The sequence below is a fragment of the Lycium barbarum genome, chromosome 8, assembly GCF_019175385.1.
Source record: "Lycium barbarum isolate Lr01 chromosome 8, ASM1917538v2, whole genome shotgun sequence".
Taxonomy (NCBI): domain Eukaryota; kingdom Viridiplantae; phylum Streptophyta; class Magnoliopsida; order Solanales; family Solanaceae; genus Lycium; species Lycium barbarum.
The window spans coordinates 103,883,108-103,902,777 of NC_083344.1; the positions used below are offsets into that span (position 1 = coordinate 103,883,108).

General features: G+C 40.3%; 1 non-coding gene across 1 annotated transcript; it reads right to left on the reverse strand.

Annotated features, from left to right (window-relative positions):
• Positions 1-2,955: 2,955 nt before the first annotated feature.
• Positions 2,956-3,061, reverse strand: LOC132608518 (small nucleolar RNA R71). The gene has a single exon (XR_009570431.1). It is a non-coding gene; the product is annotated as a small nucleolar RNA R71 (small nucleolar RNA).
• Positions 3,062-19,670: the final 16,609 nt, after the last annotated feature.

The window sequence follows — 19,670 nt, forward strand, 5'->3', positions numbered from 1 at the left end:
ACTTTTACGGATCGTAATCCACTTTACGGTCCGTATTTCAAAGCGTATTTAACCATTCGAGCATCTGGCAGAAAGTCGAAGTTTTGGAAGTTGAAAGACGACTATGCAGTTTACGGACCGTAAACCAATTTACGGTTCGTATTTCAAGAAATATGCAGTTGTTCAATACTGGATGGAAGACCTGGTCGTAAACTGTTTTACGGTCCGTATTTCACTTTACGGACCGTCTTTAGTATCGACGGGGACCAAAGCGCAAATCTCCAACTTTCACATTTTCAGAACCTATAAATAGTCATTGTAGAGTTTTAATACGGGGGAGTTATTATATTTTTGACTTTTGGCTTAGAACATTAAATACTCATTAGGTTTTGAAGGTTCAAACATCAATTCATGTATTATCAATTCCTCTTTAGTAAGCAATTATGAATCCTTCAATTTCTTATTTCTTGTTCTTTGTCATGAGTAGCTAAATTCTCTTACTAGAGTTGTGAACTTAATGATGGGTGTTTTGTGATTGGGTTTGTGATTGATATACACATAATGGATTATTAGGGTTTATTTATTCTTCATTCTTCATTCATAATTAATGGTTGCAAACATTAATTAAATCCATAAACCTTGATTTATTTAGGAAAATAATTAGGGTTGGTACGAATAAATAACAAGGACTCAAAGCTTTAAACTTTGTTTAACAAATTCACTTAGGAATAAGAAGAATTTACTTGCCACGATTAATCGTTCTTCATAGTTACTTTCTTATATTTGGGAAAATCATAGAAAGAGATAATCTTTATTTATTGGGAAATAGTAGAGATTCATATAGAGATTAAGTGCATTCATATAAGGATCCATTAGAAGTATATCAAGATCAATACCCATGATCATACACTCTATCTAACGGGGACACAACCTTAGTTTCGTTTACCATAAATTTCCATCAAAGCAAGTAGATAGCAATTAGTCATAGAAAAACCAACTTTTACCCAAATCATCGGATTAAGACATTAGACATAAACTTAGTATCTTATGACTTTAGTAACATTTTCACACCATATTCCCTGTGGGATTCGACCCCAACCTTGTTTGGTTGTTATATTTGACAACGTCTGCGTTATGCCATCAAAAGGCAAAATTTTAGCGTATCAAATTCAGTTTACGGACCGTATTCTTAAATATTGGCCGTATTCCATGGGCGTATTAAAGAATAAGAAGAACCAGAAACGCAGACTAAGAAATGGTGATTTACGAACAAATTTTACGGATCGTATTCCACTTTACGGTCCGTATATCAAAACGTATTTAACCATTCGAGCATCTGGCAGAAAATCAAAGTTTTGGAAGTTGAAAGACGACTATGCAGTTTACGGACCGTAAATTGGTTTACGGTCCGTACTTCAAGAGATTTGCAATTGTTCAATACTGGAAGGAAGAGCTGGTCGTAAACTGTTTTACGGTCCGTATTTCACTTTACAGACCGTATTTCATATCGACAGGGACCAAAGTGCAAATATGCAACTTTCACGTTTTCAGAACCTATAAATAGTCATTGTAGGGTTTTAATAGGGGGGAGTTATTTTATTTTTGACTTTTCACTTAGAACATTAAGTACTCTCTTGTTTTTGAAGGTTCAAACATCAATTCAAGTATTATCAATTCCTCTTTAGTAAGCAATTATGAATCCTTTAATTTCTTATTTCTTGTTCTTTGTCATGAGTAGCTAAATTCCCTTACTAGTTTTATGAACTCAATGATGGGTGTTTTGTGATTGGGTTTGTGATTGATATACACGTAATGAATTATTAGGGTTTATTTATTCTTCATTCTTCATTCATAATTAATGGTTACAAACATTGATTAAAGCCATATACATTGATTTATTTGGGAAAATAATTAGGGTTGGTAAGAATAAATAACAAAGACTCAAAGCTTTAAACTTTGTTTAACAAATTCACTTAGAAATAAAAAGAATTTACTTGGCATGATTAATCTTTCTTCATAGTTACTTTCTTATATTTGGGAAAATCATAGAAAGAGATAATCTTTATTTATTGGGAAATAGTAGAGATTCATATAGAGATTAAGTGCATTCATATAATGATCCATTAGAAGTATATCAAGATCAATACCCATGATCATACACTCTATATAACGGGGACACAACCTTAGTTTCTTTTACCATAAATTTCCATCAAAGCAAGTGAATAGCAATTAGTCATAGAAAAATCAACTTTTACCAAAATCATCAGATTAAGACATGAGACCTATACTTAGCATCTTACGACTTTAGTAAACCTTTCACACCATATTACCTGTGGGATTCGACCCCAACCTTGTTGGGTTACTATATTTGACAACGTCCGCGTTATACCATTAATCGGTGTAATTTGAGCGTATCAAATTTTGGCGCCGTTGCCGGGGAATACGATTTTGAAATTACTAAATAGTGTTTGCTCTGATTGAAGTCTTTTGCTTATTCCATCACACCTTGTTTGCTACTCTGTGTAAACCTTGTGAACATGACTCATAATTAGCAAAATCAACGTGCTGGTAACCAAGGGAATCGGTTGAACAATCAGGCGAATGAATCAGATAATGAGAATATTTTTGCTGATCTTGTTCCGGAGGAGGACTATGCATCTGCTATTGTTCAGCCTCGAGTTGCAGCTGCTAGCGTGAAAATTGACTCCTCTCTATACCAGTTGTTGAAGCTTGAGGGATACTTTCGGAACTTTACCGAGAATGACCCTAAACACATTTGTAGAATTTTGTGGATGTGTGTGCTAATCACATCCAGAACAATGTTCCACAAGATGCTATTTGGTTGAGGTTATTCAAATATTCCTTAACTGGAGAGGCAAGAACATGGTTTGAGAAGCTGCCTCGAAATTCGATTACTTCATGGGCAGAGATGGTGACTCCTTTTCTCACAAATGGTACCCCCTAACAAGAAGGATGAAATTCGTGACAAGATCGATGAATTTAAGCAGCGGCCGGGGGAACAACTATATGAAGCCTGGGAAAGATTCAAGGAGTATTTGCAGAAGAGTCCGAATCATGGTTTTTCGGATCACATATCAATGGAGAAGTTCTACCGAGGGTTAGATCCAGTGACGCAGTCTGTTGCTAATAATGCAGCTGATGGTTGTTTCATGAACAAATCTTATCGACGAGTGACCAACATACTTAATAAGCTGACGACCCATAATCAGGCTTGGCACTCAAACAATGTTGATGTGGTACCGTATGGTAGTGCTATGATCCAGAATATAGTAAAGGAGAATCAACATACCCAACAAACATTGGCAGAACTTTCAACAAATATTTCTTTGCTAACAAAGAAGTTTGATAAATCCTAGATCAAGAAGGTAAATGTTTGTGAGAATGATACAGTTTTGCCAAAAGGGATGTACCATACTAAAGATGGTATGTTCCATGATGGGCCCCCTATGCAGGTTGAAGATACTAATTATGTGAATAACTCTCGAGGGGGTTACCAAAGACAGAACTACCAAGGTGGTTACCAGAATCAAAATCAATGGAGACCTCGGCAAGGTCAAGGTGCTTATAACAATTGAACTACAACAATATTTATGGTGGTGCGAACCAAGGGAGCTACAACAACAGTAACAATTTTGGGAACAAGAGTTCCAATCCTTATATATCACCGAAAGGGCAGTCAACAAAGTAAGGTAGTTCGAAGGTTGAATCAATGCTTGAGATGATTCTGGCCAATCAGTCTAAGTCTGAGAGGACTTTATCTGGGCTGACATAGACAGTGGATTCCCATACAGCGGCCATTCAGAAGCTTGAGTCACGGATGAGGGATATTTCTAGAGAGCAGCACCCTCCTAAAAAGGGAGGACTTCCGAGTGACACTAGTCCGAACCCGAAGAATGGGGGAGGCGGTGTAGATCGTGTGTTTGCCATTACTACTAAGAGTGGTAAAATACTCCAAGGGGCTGATAAGAAGGTGGTTGATCTAGAGACAATAGATGAAGAGGATGAGGTGTAGTCTGAAGCACCCATTATTGCTGATGAGAATCCTGCTAACAAGAAGGTTGCTGATATTCTAGAGACAGTGAAGGATGCTAATAACACGAGCAAGCAGACTGTGAAAGAGGCTCTCCGCCCTTTAACTCAGCCTTTCAAGTCTAAACCTCCCTTTCCTCAGAGATTGGTAAAGAAGAAGGAAGATGCTAAGTTCGAGAAGTTTTATGATCAGTTGAAGCAGTTATCTCTAAATTTTCCCTTCTTGGAAGCTGTCAAGGAGATGCCCAGTTTTGCTAAATATTTGAAGGACCTGCTGACGAAGAAGAAAACGGTTAAACATGAAACCGTAAGTTTCACTCACACTGTGAGTCCCATCATCTCAACTACTACTGTTCAGAAAAGGGGAGATCCTGGGGCGTTTACCATTCCTTGTTCTACTGGGCTCCATGATTTTGCTCGTGCGTTGTGTGATAATAAGGCGAGTATTAATTTGATGCCCCTTGCTATATACAAACAATCAAGTTTGGGGATGCCAAGGCCGACTACTATGAGGTTACAAATGGCTAATAGGTCTATCAAAAGACCTGTTAGGGTGATTGATGATGTACTTGTGCGGGTTAGTGATTTTATGTTGCCCGCTGATTTTGTGATCTTTGACTGTGCTATTGATCGAGACATTCCTATTATTCTGGGGAGACCTTTTCTTGCTACAGGGAGAGCTCTGATGGATTCGGAGAAAAATGAAATCAAGTTCCGAGTCAATGATGAAGAAGTTACTTTTCAAGCTAGCAAGGGGATAAAGTTACCAAGTGCTTACGAGGGTATTTCGGTAATTGATTCGTTTGATATTGTTGATGAAGCAGTAGAGTTCAAGATGGAAGAAGAAAGTTTGGGTGAAGCTCTAGTTGGTATTCTTGTGAACTTTGATGCTGAGGACATGGAAGGTTATATGGAGACAGTTAATTCACTTGTTGGGTTGGGTTCATATTCTTACCACCCAAAGAAGCTAAATCTGATCTAGAAAATAGAACAACTCTTCCAGCAAAGCCTTCGATTATTGAGCCACCTAAGTTGGAGCTTAAGCAGCTCCCATCACATCAGTAGTATGAGTTCCTTGGTCCGGACAATACATTGTCGATGATTGTTTCAGCCCTACTGACTGAGGAGCAGATTCTATAGCTTTTGGAGTTATTGCGAGAGTATAAGCGTGCTATTGGTTGGGCCATAGTAGATATTCGGGGTATCCCATCTGGGATTTGTGAGCATAACATCCAGCTGGAGGAAGATAGCAAACTGAGTGTAGAGCATCAGAGGAGACTGAACGAGAATACGTAAGAAGTCGTCAAGAAAGAGATCATCAAATGGTTAGATACGGGGGTGGTTTACCCAATTGCTGATAGTAAATCGGTGAGCCCAGTCCGATGCGTTCCTAAGAAAGGCGGCATCACTGTTGTACCGAATGCAAAGAATGAGTTGATCCCAACTAGAACTGTCACCGGATGGAGAGTTTGCATGGACTATCGCAAGCTTAACTCAGCCACATGCAAGGACTACTTCCCTATCACTTTTATTGATCAAATGCTGGACAGGCTAGCGGGGCGTTCTTACTATTTCTTCCTTGATGGTTATTCGGGCTACAATCAGATTAACATTGCTTTAGAAGATCAGGAGAAGACTACTTTTACTTGTCCTTATGGGACGTTTGCATTTAGCCGGATGCCTTTTAGTTTGTGTAATACACCAGTCACTTTTGAAAGGTGCATGATGTCAATCTTTTCTGACATGGTAGAGGACTTCTTGGAAGTGTTCATAGATGACTTCTCTGTTGTGGGTGATTCGTTTGAAGATTGTCTTGGCCATCTGGGTCAAGTGGTGAAAAGATGTGAGGAGAAAAATCACGTGCTAAATTAGGAGAAGTGTCATTTTATGGTGAAGGAAGGAATCGTCCTCGGTCACAAAATCTTTGAAAAGGGAATTGAGGTTGATCAAGCGAAAATTGATGTGATTGCAAAACTTCCTCCATCTACCTCAGTCAAGGGTGTCCGAAGTTTCTTGTGGCATGATGGGTTCTACAGGCGCTTCATCAAATATTTCTCCAAGATTGCTAGCCCGATGTGCAAGCTTCTTAAAAAAGAGGCTAAGTTTTTGTTTAATGATAAGTGCCGAAAGGCGTTTGGTGAGATAAAAGAGCATCTCACTACTGCTTCTATTATTGTTGCTCCTGATTGGTCCTTGCCCTTTGAACTAATGTGTGATGCTAGTGGTTTCACAATAGGTGTTGTGCTTGGCCAGAGGCACAATACAATTATGCACCCGATTTATTATGCAAGCAGAACACTGAATGCTGCCTAGATGAATTACAGAGTGGCGGAGCAAAAGTTGCTTGCCATTGTGTTTGATTTTGAGAAGTTTTGGGCCTACTTGTTGGGGTCCAAAGTCTTGGTATACAATGATCATGCAGCATTGAGATACCTTATGGCGAAGAAAGAAGCAAAGCCGCCACTGATCCAATGCGTACTATTGCTGCAAGAGTTTGATTTTGAGGTGAAGGATCGCAAGGGCACCGAGAATCAGGTTGCTGACCATCTATCTCGACTTGAATAGGCTGGGAGACCTTCTGATGAGCTAGACACAGATGATGCTTTTCCAGATGAAAGGGTGTTGGCTGTAACAATGGAAATAGCACCGTGGTATGCTGACATTGCCAATTATTTGGTAACAGGCATAGTTCCAGAAGATATCAAAGCCTACCAAAAGAAGAAGTTCTTGCGGGATGCTCGGCAGTACTATTGAGACGAGCCTTATTTGTTCCGAACATGCGCTGACAACATCATTCGGCGTTGTGTTCCTGAAAGTGAAGTGAGGCCAATTCTAAAGGCGTGCCATGAGTCTCCTGTTTGGGGTCATCATAGTGGAAATCGGACTGCGGCTAAGGTACTTGAATGCGATTATTACTGGCCGACCATTTTTCATGATACTAATCTATTGGTGCGGTCTTGCGATCAATGTCAGAGGCAAGGGAATATAGGCAGAAGGCAAAAGATGCCTATGAATTTTGTTATAGAGGTAGAAGTGTTCGATGTCTGGGGGATTGACTTTATGGGACCCTTTGTGAGTTCAGGTGGCATGAAATACATCATGGTTGTTGTGGATTATGTGTCAAAATGGGTAGAAGCGGTGGCTTTACCTAATAACGAGGCCAAGAGTGTCATGGGGTTCCTCAAGAAGAACATATTTACTCGCTTTGGTACTCTGAGGGCTATAATCAGTGATGGTAGATCCCACTTTTGTAATAGAGCTTTCGCGAGACTGATGGAGAAATATGGTGTAAAACATAGGGTGGCAACACCTTATCATCCTCAGACAAGTGGGCAGGTTGAAGTATCCAATAGGGAGATCAAGAGTATTCTAGCAAAAACTGTGAATGCAAATAGAACTGATTGGGCCCGCAAGCTTGATGATGCTCTATGAGCATACCGGACTGCTTTCAAGATGCCTATTGGGACTTCACCCTTTAAGCTTGTTTTCGGAAAAGCTTGTCACTTGCCGGTTGAACTTGAGCACAAGGCTATGGGGGATTTGAAGAAGTTGAATATGGATTGGGAAGAGGCAACTAAGCTCAGGTTGTTTCAACTCAATGAGATGGATGAATTTCGGTACCAGGCATATGAGTGTGCAACACTGTATAAAGAGAGGATGTAGCAATATCATGACAAGAAAATTCTAAAGAGAGAATTCTACAAGGGTGATCCTGTTTTGCTGTTTAACTCTCGGTTGAAGTTGCTACCGGGCAAACTAAAGTCAAGGTGTTCTGGCCCGTTTGAGGTGGTAGGTGTTTCACCCCATGGGGCTATTAAGCTGAAATCCAAAGATGGAACTCGGACATTCAAGGTGAATGAGCAGAGGGTGAAGCACTATCACAGGATGGTTTCGGGAGATAGAATTATTGACTGATACCAGTTGAAACACCTCGGAACAAACGCTGACCTAGTGTTTGCCGATAAGGAGTGAATGGGTACCACCGTCGTACTGCGACGCTAACTAAAGCGCTTCTTGGGAGGAAACCCAAGTGTAATGTTTATTTTTCTTTTGCTTGTTTTTGAGTACATATAGGATAATGGTTGTGTTTGTGCAGGAATATATTGCAGAAAATATTGCTGAATAGCATGTAAGTTAAGTAGTAAGAGACTGTTTCGCAACATTGCAAAATACGCCTGAAGTTTACGGACCATATTTCACAATACGACTCGCAAAACAGAGCGTATTTAATAATGTCACAAAACAGTAAGCACTGTGTTGCAACATGAAAATTTACGACCATGGAGTACGGACCGTATTGTGAAATACGGTCCGTAAATCTGATCGTAATCTTTCATGAGACAATACAGTGTACTGCCCACATTAATATGTCAAAATACGGGCCGTAAATCACTTTACGGACCGTATTTAGAACCCCAAAAAAATAAATAAAAAAATTTATAAGGGGAGTAGCATTTAAATCACAGGCAGAGAGACAAACCCATCATCTTCCCTCCTTCCATCTCAACCCAATAACTTCCCTCCTTCCATCTCAAACCCCACGATTTCTAACCACAAACCCATCATCTTCCATCTCCTAAATTCCATAAATACACAACTACACACTCTAAAACCATCCACTCTCATAAAATTTCGAAACCTCTCTGCCCTAGGTTTAAAATTGGTTGTGATTAAAGTTGTTCTCTTAAAGTCTTTCAAGATTGTCATCTGTTAATTCACCATCAAAAGGTACGATTGACACTCTCCACTCTTATTTTACACCATTGAGTATGAACTTGGTGGTAAGTGTTGATTAGGCTAGGTTTTGTGAAATTAAGTGTTTGCTTATCTTGGTTAATGATCTTGTGTGGGGATAACAATGTTTAATTCTTTTAATTCTCTTGGGAAGTTGTTAATAAGACCCAAATGGGTTGGAGGGTATTCCATACCTTGGAATTCAAAATTTGAGGTTTTCGTCTGCCCACCAATAGCTTGACTCATGAGGGATTAATACAAAATTGGTAGAAAATTGGGTGAAGTCTGAGTAACCTAATCCCCAAAACAATGTGAAACCAGGATGTGTAATGCAATTCAGAAATCACGAAATGTGTTCTATGTCTATGACTGAAGGATGCGAAAAATGATCAAACTTTACGGACCGTATTTCATTTTACGGTCCGTCTTTAAACATTTAAAAACGGACAAAAAGATCTCCAAGAAAGGAGCAGTTTATGATCTCAGTTTACGGACCGTATTTCAATTTACGATCCGTCTTTTAAGTTTACAGTCATAGACAGAACACAGTTTTTGTGTACAGTTAGTTTGTTCTTATTTTTGATCGGATGTTCCATGGTAGCTAATATGATGTGTCTTTTGCAGGAATGGTTCAGAAAAAGATTGCAAGGAAAGCAGGGGCCAAAAGCAAAGGCACAAGAAAGAAAGTACGCTCGGATTTCAATTTGATAGATGAACCCTCTAATTCGGAAGGGGAGAAATCAGGATCCGAGTGAGCAGAAGTTATACCGCCACCAAAGGTCAGAGGGCCCCCCACGTAAGGCACATCGGCAATGCCATCTTTGCCCCCAACCATGACCCCGTCCAAGTCTACGTCGGAAGCCTCTCAGTCTAAAGAGAAGGGTTCTGACGCGAAAGTATCAAGCAGGGGGGCAGCCTACCAAACGGAACAGGGGAGTGGCTCAGTGGGGCCAAGTGCTGGTAATGCTCCGGATGATGGTACGCCGCCAGAGGGTCGTAAACTGGTTGTCCGAACCAAACGGCTGGAGGAAGAAAAACTTAGATTCTCGGTCAAAGGGTCAAAGAAATTGTATGATCAATGGATGGTTGGGACAGAAACTAGGGGACAGCCATAGAGGAAAATATTTGAGGAGTGGCGGCTGATTTTCTATGGTGTTTCGGCTCATCCACAGCTGGACGATACCATCAAGATGTACAAGCTGGATGTTTTCACTCATGTACCGAGTGATTATGCTCCGCACGTTGTGAGGGAATTATATGCATTATATGGGGCTGTGTTGATGTCGATGAAGAAGCCAAGTCGTGCTTGGCATGAAATACCCATATTGGATAGAGTGACAGTCTGGAACTCACTTGTCGATATTTCCTCCAAAGCCATCAACAAAGTTCTATTCGGCAATGATTTTGTGGCACCTACCGATCTGATCCTGTTCCTAGACAAAAGAGAAAGGAAAGACAAGAAATCTGTGAGGGAATGGACTGCTGATATTATCACATCTGAGCCACATGATCAAAAATGGACAAATGATGGGAGAGTCAAGATTGCTAAAACTTGCTTGTCCACGGAAGCTAAGTTTTGGTGGACGTTGCTTAGGTACAGAATCACTCCAACCCAGGCAGATAATACCCTCTCCACTAGTCAGGCAGTCACCATTGCCTCATTGATGTCAAAGTATCCGATGAATATTGGAGAGCTTATCGCTGAGGAGCTGCATGTGCGGGCGCACAAACCCAACCAAAATATGGTATTTCCGTGTCTTATCACGGAATTGTGTAAACGGGCAAGGATATTTTATCTTTCGAAATGGGATGGCACCATCACAGCTGCCCGTGTGGGAGATTGGAGAAAGAATAAGGTAAAAGGCAAGAAGGTTCAAGAGGCAGATCAGTCTGGTGATGATGACGACACTCAGTTAGAGTTGAGTCCGAGCCATGCTTATGGGACTGACCCAGTAGAGTCCGAGATTGCTGCTGCTACTGAGACTGATGCTCCCACTACAGGTGTCCCATCTACCGTAGATACACCGACCTATGCAGCCGCGATAGGTGTTTTTTAGGCAAGGCCTCCACCACCACCTCCGGCCACACAAGGCCCTCCTTCGGGGTTTACCACTGCCGCTGAGACAGCCGAGCCTGCTGATTCAGAGTTAGATACACCTATACCATAGATACAGGAGCTCCCACTACAGGTGTCCCATATACCGTAGATACACCGGCCTATGCAGCCGCGATAGGTGTTTTTGAGGCGAGGCCTCCACCACCACCTCCGGCCACACAGGGCCCTCCTTTGGGGTTTGCCACTGCCGCTGAGACAGCCGAGCCTGCTGATTCAGAGCTAGAGTTGCTTCACTTCAGCCATGCTAATTACAGCCAAATTGCAGTCAAGGCAGTGAGCGCTGAAAGGCAGGTAGGAAAAATCTTGCAACAATTTAAGCCGAAAGTGGTAAAAATAGTGCAGCAGTTGGTTACAGAGGCGGCCACAGAGATCCGTGCGGATTTCGAGAAAAAGCACAAATTGTATCAGGCTAGACTGGATATTTTTGGGTCAAAATTGTTGACTCGAGAGCAGACCACACCCGGTGGGGAGTCTGTCTCATTGAGGAGTGAGTTGGATAAGCTGAAGAAGGAGCTTGAGGCATGGTAGCCGCACCAGTGCCAGCACCACGTGCCATTTTGCCTAATACATTTAAGGTGCTGGATCAGATGGATTCTGAGGAGGATGCCGAACCCCGTGTGCGCGATAAAGGCAAGAGGGTCCGTGAGACATATGAGGACCCAGAGGAGTTGGCCAAGAGATTAAAGAAGAAAGATGAAAAGGAAATGCAGCAGGCCATTTTGGATTCGTTAGTCGAGTCGCAGCACCGACCAAGAGATTCCAGTAGTCAGCCGCTGGATGCAGCGGGCCAGTCGTGAGTTTCGCACAACACCTAGGGCGCCAAGGTACTACCTCTTTCCCTCGTTCTTATAAGTGATGCACTGAGACAGTGCTTGATTTTTTTGGGGGGTGGGAGTGTTGGCACTGTTGTAGTGTAGATATATGTTTAAGAACCCCCCCCCCCCCCCCCCCCGGCTTTTCTTTGCCAGAGTTCTTTTCCTGAAGGGTGTTGTTTTTGTTGAAACTAGCATGTTTAAGTTGTTGCTTAGGTTGAATAGAGTAGTTTTGACGTAGTTGGTGTTGCTCTTTAACTAATAGCATGTGGTTATGGTTTGTGGAAATTTTGGAGCCCTCGAAAACTTGTTAATGCATACTTAGAATAGTTATTGTTTGACATGATTGATTCTTTGTATGACAATATGATTATTGGGGTATTGTGTGTGATAAATGACTACTTAGGAGGTCACAAGTGTAAAAATGATTGTCCATATGCCAATGTGTGTGTGAGTTGTTAGTTTGATTCTATGCATGTATAATCTAGAACTTTCCCGGTTGGTCTTGTTTTAACTCCGAAAGTTAGTTTGGTTGTGAGATGATCTTAGGCTTTCTTTGTGTAAATAGTCACTTTGCCTAAATAAGCCTTACCAAAATTTGAAACTATCCCTAGTTTCCCTTTTTGAGCCTTTTGACCTTTTTCTTGGCTAGCCAATTATGAAACCCCACCCGTTGTGAAAGTAATCCATCTTCGCACTCGTTCCCTCCTTGATGCTACTAGATAGATGAGGCAAAATGCCTAAGTTGGGGGTGAATTAAATGTGGAGTAAATGGTGAAAACATAAGTTTGGGGGTGGTGGAGTTTACTAGTAGAGATTCGATGTGGTAGTTGCGTATATAAAAAATAAAAATAAAAATAAAAATAGAAAAAAATCAGAAAAATTGTAACACAAAAAGAATTGTAAGTTAGTTAGTAATAAAACCACATCGAGGTCCAAAACTTGAAAGAAAATAAAGGGGTTGGAAAGCAAAGAGGTGAATTAAGGTGAAGAGATGTTGTAGTATTCAAGGAGGGTGAGTCACTAATATCCAAAAAGTATCCTACCCGTCCTTAAGCCTACATTACAAGCCAAAACAAGTCCTAATGTGATCACAACTGAACGAGCCTCGGATGAAAACATAGAAAATAAGGGCAAGCCTATGGTATTTGCATGCGTAGATATGAAATTCTTTGTAAGTGTGAGTGTTTTTCTCTTCTCTTTCGTCTTTGTCCCATCCTTGTTGTATATATTTGTGTTGGGACATTCTTTGGTCTATGTGAGGGCATAAGGATGAGAATTGAGCAAAATAAAGTGGCCGCCTAAAGTAGTGTTTGTGTACATCATAATATGTTCGAAAATGTAGTGTCATGCATTGAAGCTTCATTGTTATTCATAGCATTCTTGAGTTGTGTATATTGTTTTGAAAATAGAAAATTGGGATGGTCCTTTAAAAAAATTCGCATGCCGATAGTTGAGAGTCAAAACCAATGTAGACATTATTACTCTGTGATAGCTAGATGTTAGATTGAGTCGTTGTTTTGTATGGCTTTCTTGAGGACAAGCAAAGACTTTAAGTTGGGGATGTTGATGTGCCGGGAATTTATGGCACATTCGAGACCTTTTTACGAGAAGTTTTACTTGTTTTTAAGCAAGTCGGTGTCTATTTAATGTGTTTTTAGTGTTTTTCAGGTAATGGAACAGATTTGGAATGAAAACAGTTAAAAGTACAGAAGTGGTCGTAAACTCAGTTTACGACCACTAAGAAATAAGAAGAACCAGAAAGGCAGACTAAGAAATGGTGATTTACGAACAACTTTTACGGACCGTATTCCACTTTACCGTCCGTATTTCAAAGCGTATTTAACCATTCGAGCATCTGGCAGAAAGTCTAAGTTTTAGAAGTTGAAAGACGACTATGCAGTTTATGAACCGTAAACCAATTTACGGTCCGTATTTCAAGAGATTTGCAGTTGTTCAATACTAGAAGGAATACCTGGTCGTAAACTATTTTACGGTCCGTATTTCACTTTACTGACCGTATTTTATATCGACGCGGACCAAAGTGCAAATCTGCAATTTCACGTTTTACTAAGTGTCGAGGAGTTTTTTTTTTTTGACAAAGTTGGCATAAGTTTGGTATCTAGTCTTCTTATTCGACTAAACAGTGATGTAAATGGAAAAATGAATTTTAAAAGAGGGGGATCTTTGTTCATGTGTGTTATGACCATCTTAGGATGGATAATTTTATTTAAAAGGGCCAAGTTGTGTGTGTTGTCTGGACCACTGTTTCAATGGTGTCTTGCTTGTTCCCTCCCCACCTTGCCTGAATATAATAAGGCTGTTTCATTGGATATAGTTACCTAGCATTGAAGATTTGTGAGCAACATTGGACCTGATAAGGTTTTTGTGTCATTTTGCTTGATTTTCTTTTGTTCTGATCATCTAGCTAATACTATAAGTTTAGAAGAGGTGGTTTTGTGCCTTGACTGTTTCATTGTCCGTCCTTGTCCTCCCCTTTGTGCCCTTTCATTTAGTTTGCATTCACAACATAACCAGGCTGTTTAAGTCAAGGTGTTGATTAAGTTTGGAAATTACAACAAAAAAAATATAGTTTTTTCTTAGATGTTTGCTTTGTTACTGAACTTGTAAAAAAGGAAGTTGTTTCTTTAAACTCTTTTTGTTGACAGACCCTCCTGTGATGACTGAGGTCTTTGAATTTACCTATAGATTTATCTTAAAATTATGAGGCAGTTTCACTATAGACTTTTTACTCCAGACTTCCCTTTTGGATAAATTTGATGATAAAATAAACAGGTCCTCACAACCATAGGCCTAGCATAGGCTGTAAGTTTTTTTTTTTTTTTTTATGAAAACTAGCAAGTCTTGTAGCTTTGTGATTTGGTCCAAGTTTGGTTTGTGTCATGAAGTTTAATTTACTCCTTTTACACTTGTTTGACCTCACTGTTGTAACAAACTAGTCAACTAGGCTAAGGATTCCTGATGATTGACCTTGCTAGGAATTTGATGAAGTTTTCATTGAGGTATTTGTGTGTACACTTTAGGATGGAAAGCCATTTGGCCTTAGCAAAGGGTGTGATAGTTCTTGCATTTTTCTGGAATAAAACTATGTGTCTGGCCTGTGTTTTTGTTCCACTTTGCTTGTTTTAAGTCTAAAGTTTCTCCTTTTGTTACATGGACTTACCTTTCCTCAAACTGAGAGTGTCTCCCTTCTTTGTTAACTTTTTTTTTCAAAACCTTCAAAATCATCTTATAGCGTCCATGTCATGCTTGATGTTGAATGATGTTTCACTTGTGTGGCTTGAGATTGAATAATAAAAGATTGTGTCTTCTCTTCTAAACTGTTGTGATTGGGAATAAGAGTTCTCCCCCCCCCCCCCCCCCAAGGGCCTTTTCTTGGTTCAGTTTAGAAGTGTTAAAGACTGATTAGTTTGATCCCACCAACTTTGTGACTAAGAAGATGTTTATGCTCAGTGCATGTATTTAGATCTGATGTCAACAGTTTTTCTGAAACCTAAATCTAGTCCATATGAACTAGTTAGTTTGTCACTGCTTGATATGGTGCCTCTCAGAAGTTTGCCCCCGAGTATTTACCATTAATTTCAGTCATCAGGAGCCTGTAGACCTGGACCAACTAAGTTTGCTTAAGAAGAAAGATGTGACAGGGTTGAATGTGTGTAAGCCTGCCTAAAGTCCCTAGTGTTGTAATTGGATAAGTAGGGTGAGTATATTAAGATGGGGGAAAGGGTTTTAGGAGAGAAAAAGGTGAGCCTGGGCATGACCTGGAGGTAGTGACCAGTGGAGCCCAGGATCCCTTTTTGCTAAAAGGAGACTCAGGAAAGGAGATGGGGAGATAATGACCCCACCCTATCCTGTTTCCCTTTCAGGGGCCTGAAACTCTTGCTTCTATTTTTTGAACCTTCCCCTCGTGATCTTGGGACTCACAAAGGCTTCAGGTAGGGGAGAGTGGTTTGACTATGCCTTAAAGGGAAGGAAAAATGTCCTGGGTTTGGACTATTCAGGCTGGTTGTTGTGTGATCCCTTTTGCTCTCTTTCTGGCTTAAAGACCTTTGGTCTGTAGGGTCTAGGGGCTCTTGGTGCTCGATTTTTCTTGTTGAAGCTTGTTTAAGTATTGTCTGAGTCCCCGCCTATCCATGATTTGTATGTGTTGCCCCATGGGTATATCTTGTCTTGGCTCCTCCCCTTGCATTGAGTTAAACTAAGTTGTCCTAAGTTACTAACCTATTTTCAGGATTGTGTTCTACTTCTCCTATAACTATGTGACGCTGATTTTTTTAAAAAAGCTTTCCTATTTTACATCTAGGGAGTGAACCTTTCTTCACCATGTTATGATTTTGTTTGGCTGTTGCATTAGTGTGTATGATTCCTGCCCCCCCCCCCCCCCCCCCCAAGACTTGCATTTGTCTTAAGTTTGTCAACTTCCCTAGTAGCTTTGGATTTTGCCCTCTTCCATTTCTAGTGTCAAGAGTAGCCTCCCACACCATTTTGTGCCACCGGTACCCTGTGTGTTTTATATGACTTTCTTATTTACTTGTTGCTTGTTTCTCCTCCTTTTGCTTCTCTTCTCTCTGAAAAAAATGATTTTTCAAGTTTGATCGTGAGTGATTTTTTTTTTCAACATTGCTGCCTATATGGGATCATGTACACCTTCCCTTACTTCAATATACCTGCTGGGTAGTGCCAGCCTAAGTTTGATCCTGTTGAGGTTTAGATTAATAACTTAATTGTTGTTTGTAAGGTGTTTACATGAGTATATTTTTGAGGTTGGTTGTCATCTGGCTAGACTGTTTTGGGGCCCATGCAAGTTTTGATTTGTTACATCTCCCTCCGGGAAACTGCTTGTCTCCTTCCTCTGCATTTCTGTTGCAACTGTTGGCTGCTTGCTTTTTCTCTTTTTTAAAGAAGTTGTAGTTGATTTGGTCAAATGTTATGCTATGATGTCTGATTTTCTCTTGGAGAATTGCCTTAATATACAGTGCCCATGACTGCTCATAAGCTACTAGTAGATTAGTTGTGTCGATAGTCTCTAATTCTATGCTCTCTCTATCCACTCTCAATGAGGCCCAAATAAATCCAAGGCCAAGTGTGGTAATTCAGGGTTGTCTTAATCTCCCGGTGTTAGCTGATGTGTCGCAGATTTGTCATCGACGTTTCGTCGTTTGCATCGTCAAACAGATTTTTCTACCAAAAGAGAGAAAGACGGAAGAATCAACGAAGTGTCGAACTGGTCGACGGCACCGTCGAATGGACCATAAAACTGAAGAAACAAAAGATGAAGGCATCGACGGAACGTCGAACTGATCGATAGTCCGTCAATCATGCTACGAGGGGCAGTTTTGCCAATTGGTGATGTGCGTTTTTGGAGCCTATTTAAAGAACATTTTAGGTTTTTGTACACATCCGATTTTTCTCCAACATTTAACACTTTTTCCATTGGTGGGTGAGCATTGAATACACTACTTTTGGAGCTTAGTGAAGACAAAAAGATCCATTCCCACCATCTTTATTACACTTTGTAAGCTTTATGTCTCTATTTTTCCATACTACTTTTGTGACCAATATGTGTGAGTAGTTTCTTTAATCAAAGTTGTGGACCCAAATGATGGGTGTTATGTAATGGGTGTCTAACATTTTGTGTATATATAATGGGTTGTGATGTGTTTTATTATTTCTCATATTCATTGTTAGTTAGTGGTTGCAAAACACTTACTTATGCACAAACCCTAGTTTTATTTGAAAAGATGAACTAGGGTTTGAGTTGAAATATTATAACAAGGACTCGGGGCGCTAACCCTCGTTTAATGAACTCACTTAGGGATAAGATGGGTTTTACTTGGCATATTTAATCGGGTTTAATTGAACCTTTTCTATATTTGGGAAAATCATGAAAAGAAATACTTTCTAACTATTGCAAAATATTAGGAAGTGCATTAGAGATTAAGTGCATATGAAACCTCGACCCATTAGAAATATATCATATTGATACCCATAGCATAACATCTAATCACAGCGGGGATACAACTTTGGTTCTTTTAATCCAAACAAATTCCAAATACCTCAAAATAGTGAATACAAACCAAAACCCTTTTTCTATACTAGTCGGAATAGAACTAAAGTCTTTAGAGATTAGTAAAATATATGATTAGTATTTATTTCACATTTTATTCCTTGTGGGATTCGACTCCAACCTAGTTGGGTTACTATATTTTGAAAAATCCAAACATCTCAGAGATAGATAGAGAGGTAGGAATTTCTCGAACGAACCGCACTCCTTCGTATACGTCAGGAGTCCATTGATGAGAAGGGGCTGGGGAAGGTGATCCAGCCGCACCTTCCAGTACGGCTACCTTGTTACGACTTCACTCCAGTCACTAGCCCTGCCTTCGGCATTTGACACCGACCGACTTACGCCATAATTTAGGTGTAATTTGAGCATATCAAATTTTGGCGCCATTTCCGAGGAATACGGTTTTGAAATTTACTAATTGGTAAATACTTTTCTTTAAATATTTTTCTATTCCATCACTATGTTTGTTGTCTCTTCGTTATTAGGCAACAGATGGCTGGCAGAGCCAACCGAAACAATCGAAGAAATCAAATTCAAGAGGGGCTCTAGACAAACCCTTCTGCACATGTACCAGTAGCGGGAGAGGATGAGAATGTATTTGCGGATTTTATGAATGATGCGGAGTATAAGGCTGCGGTAGTTCCTCATCTAGTTGGAAATGTAGAATTCTAAGTGGAGAGTCATCTGTACCATTTTTTGAAACTTGAGGGGTACTTCAAAAATTCTTCGGAGAATTGCCCACTTCGCCATCTCAAGATCTTCTTGCATGTGTGTAGTCAACAAACAAATGGCGTTGTTCATTCTGATGCTCTTCGGTTGAGGCTTTTCAAATATTCTCTTATCGGAGAAGCTCGTAAATAGTATGAGAAGCTTCCAAGCAACTCAATCCACACATGGGCCGAATTATCCGATATTTTCTTGAAGAAGTAGTTTCCGCCAAGCAAAAAGGCAGAACTCCGAGACAAAATCTTTGAGTTCAAGCAATTACCGGGCGAACAACTACACAGTGCTTGGTATCATTTCAAGTACTATCTAACCTAATCTCTGAATCATGGTTTCAGGGATAATGTGCTCATGGAGAAGTTTTACAAAGGGTTAGACACTATGAATCAAATTGCGATTAATACGGCCGTGGGTGGTTGTTTCATGGATCGAACTTTTTCAAATATTACTACTTTGCTGAATCGGCTCACCACTCATCACCAAGCTTAGCACTCCAATGATAGTGAAGATTTGTCCTATGGTAGTCCTTCTGTTGCTGCGGTGGCCAAAGAGAATCATGAGCGAGATCATGCTTTTGCTCAGTTGCAAACCACCGTGGATTTGCTATCAAAGAGGCTTGCGGAGAAAGAAGCCAAGGGTGTAAATGTTGTTGAAGAAATGCCATCGCATGCCCCCAGAATGTATCAAATCTCAAAAGAGACCTATCTAGAAGGGCAACAACAACATGAGGATGCTAATTATATCGATAACTCTCAAGGGGGATATCAAAAGCAATGGAGACCCCAACAACAAAGCAATCAATATAGCCGAAATGAATATGGTGGTTCGGATAGGAAGGATTACAACAACAACAATTGTGTTAATCAGAATTTTAATGCCTATGTTCCACCGAAAGGTCGTTCTTCCAACTCTCAAAATTGGCGAAAGGGTCCTTCCAATGATCAAGGGACTTCTCGAATGGAATATGGTGGTTCGGATAGGAAGGATTACAACAACAACAATTGTGTTAATCAGAATTTTAATGCCTATGTTCCACCGAAAGGTCGTTCTTCCAACTCTCAAAATTGGCGAAAGGGTCCTTCCAATGATCAAGGGACTTCTCGAATGGAATTTATGCTTGAGAAGATCTTGGACAACCAAAACAAGAGTGACAAGAAGATGGAAAATT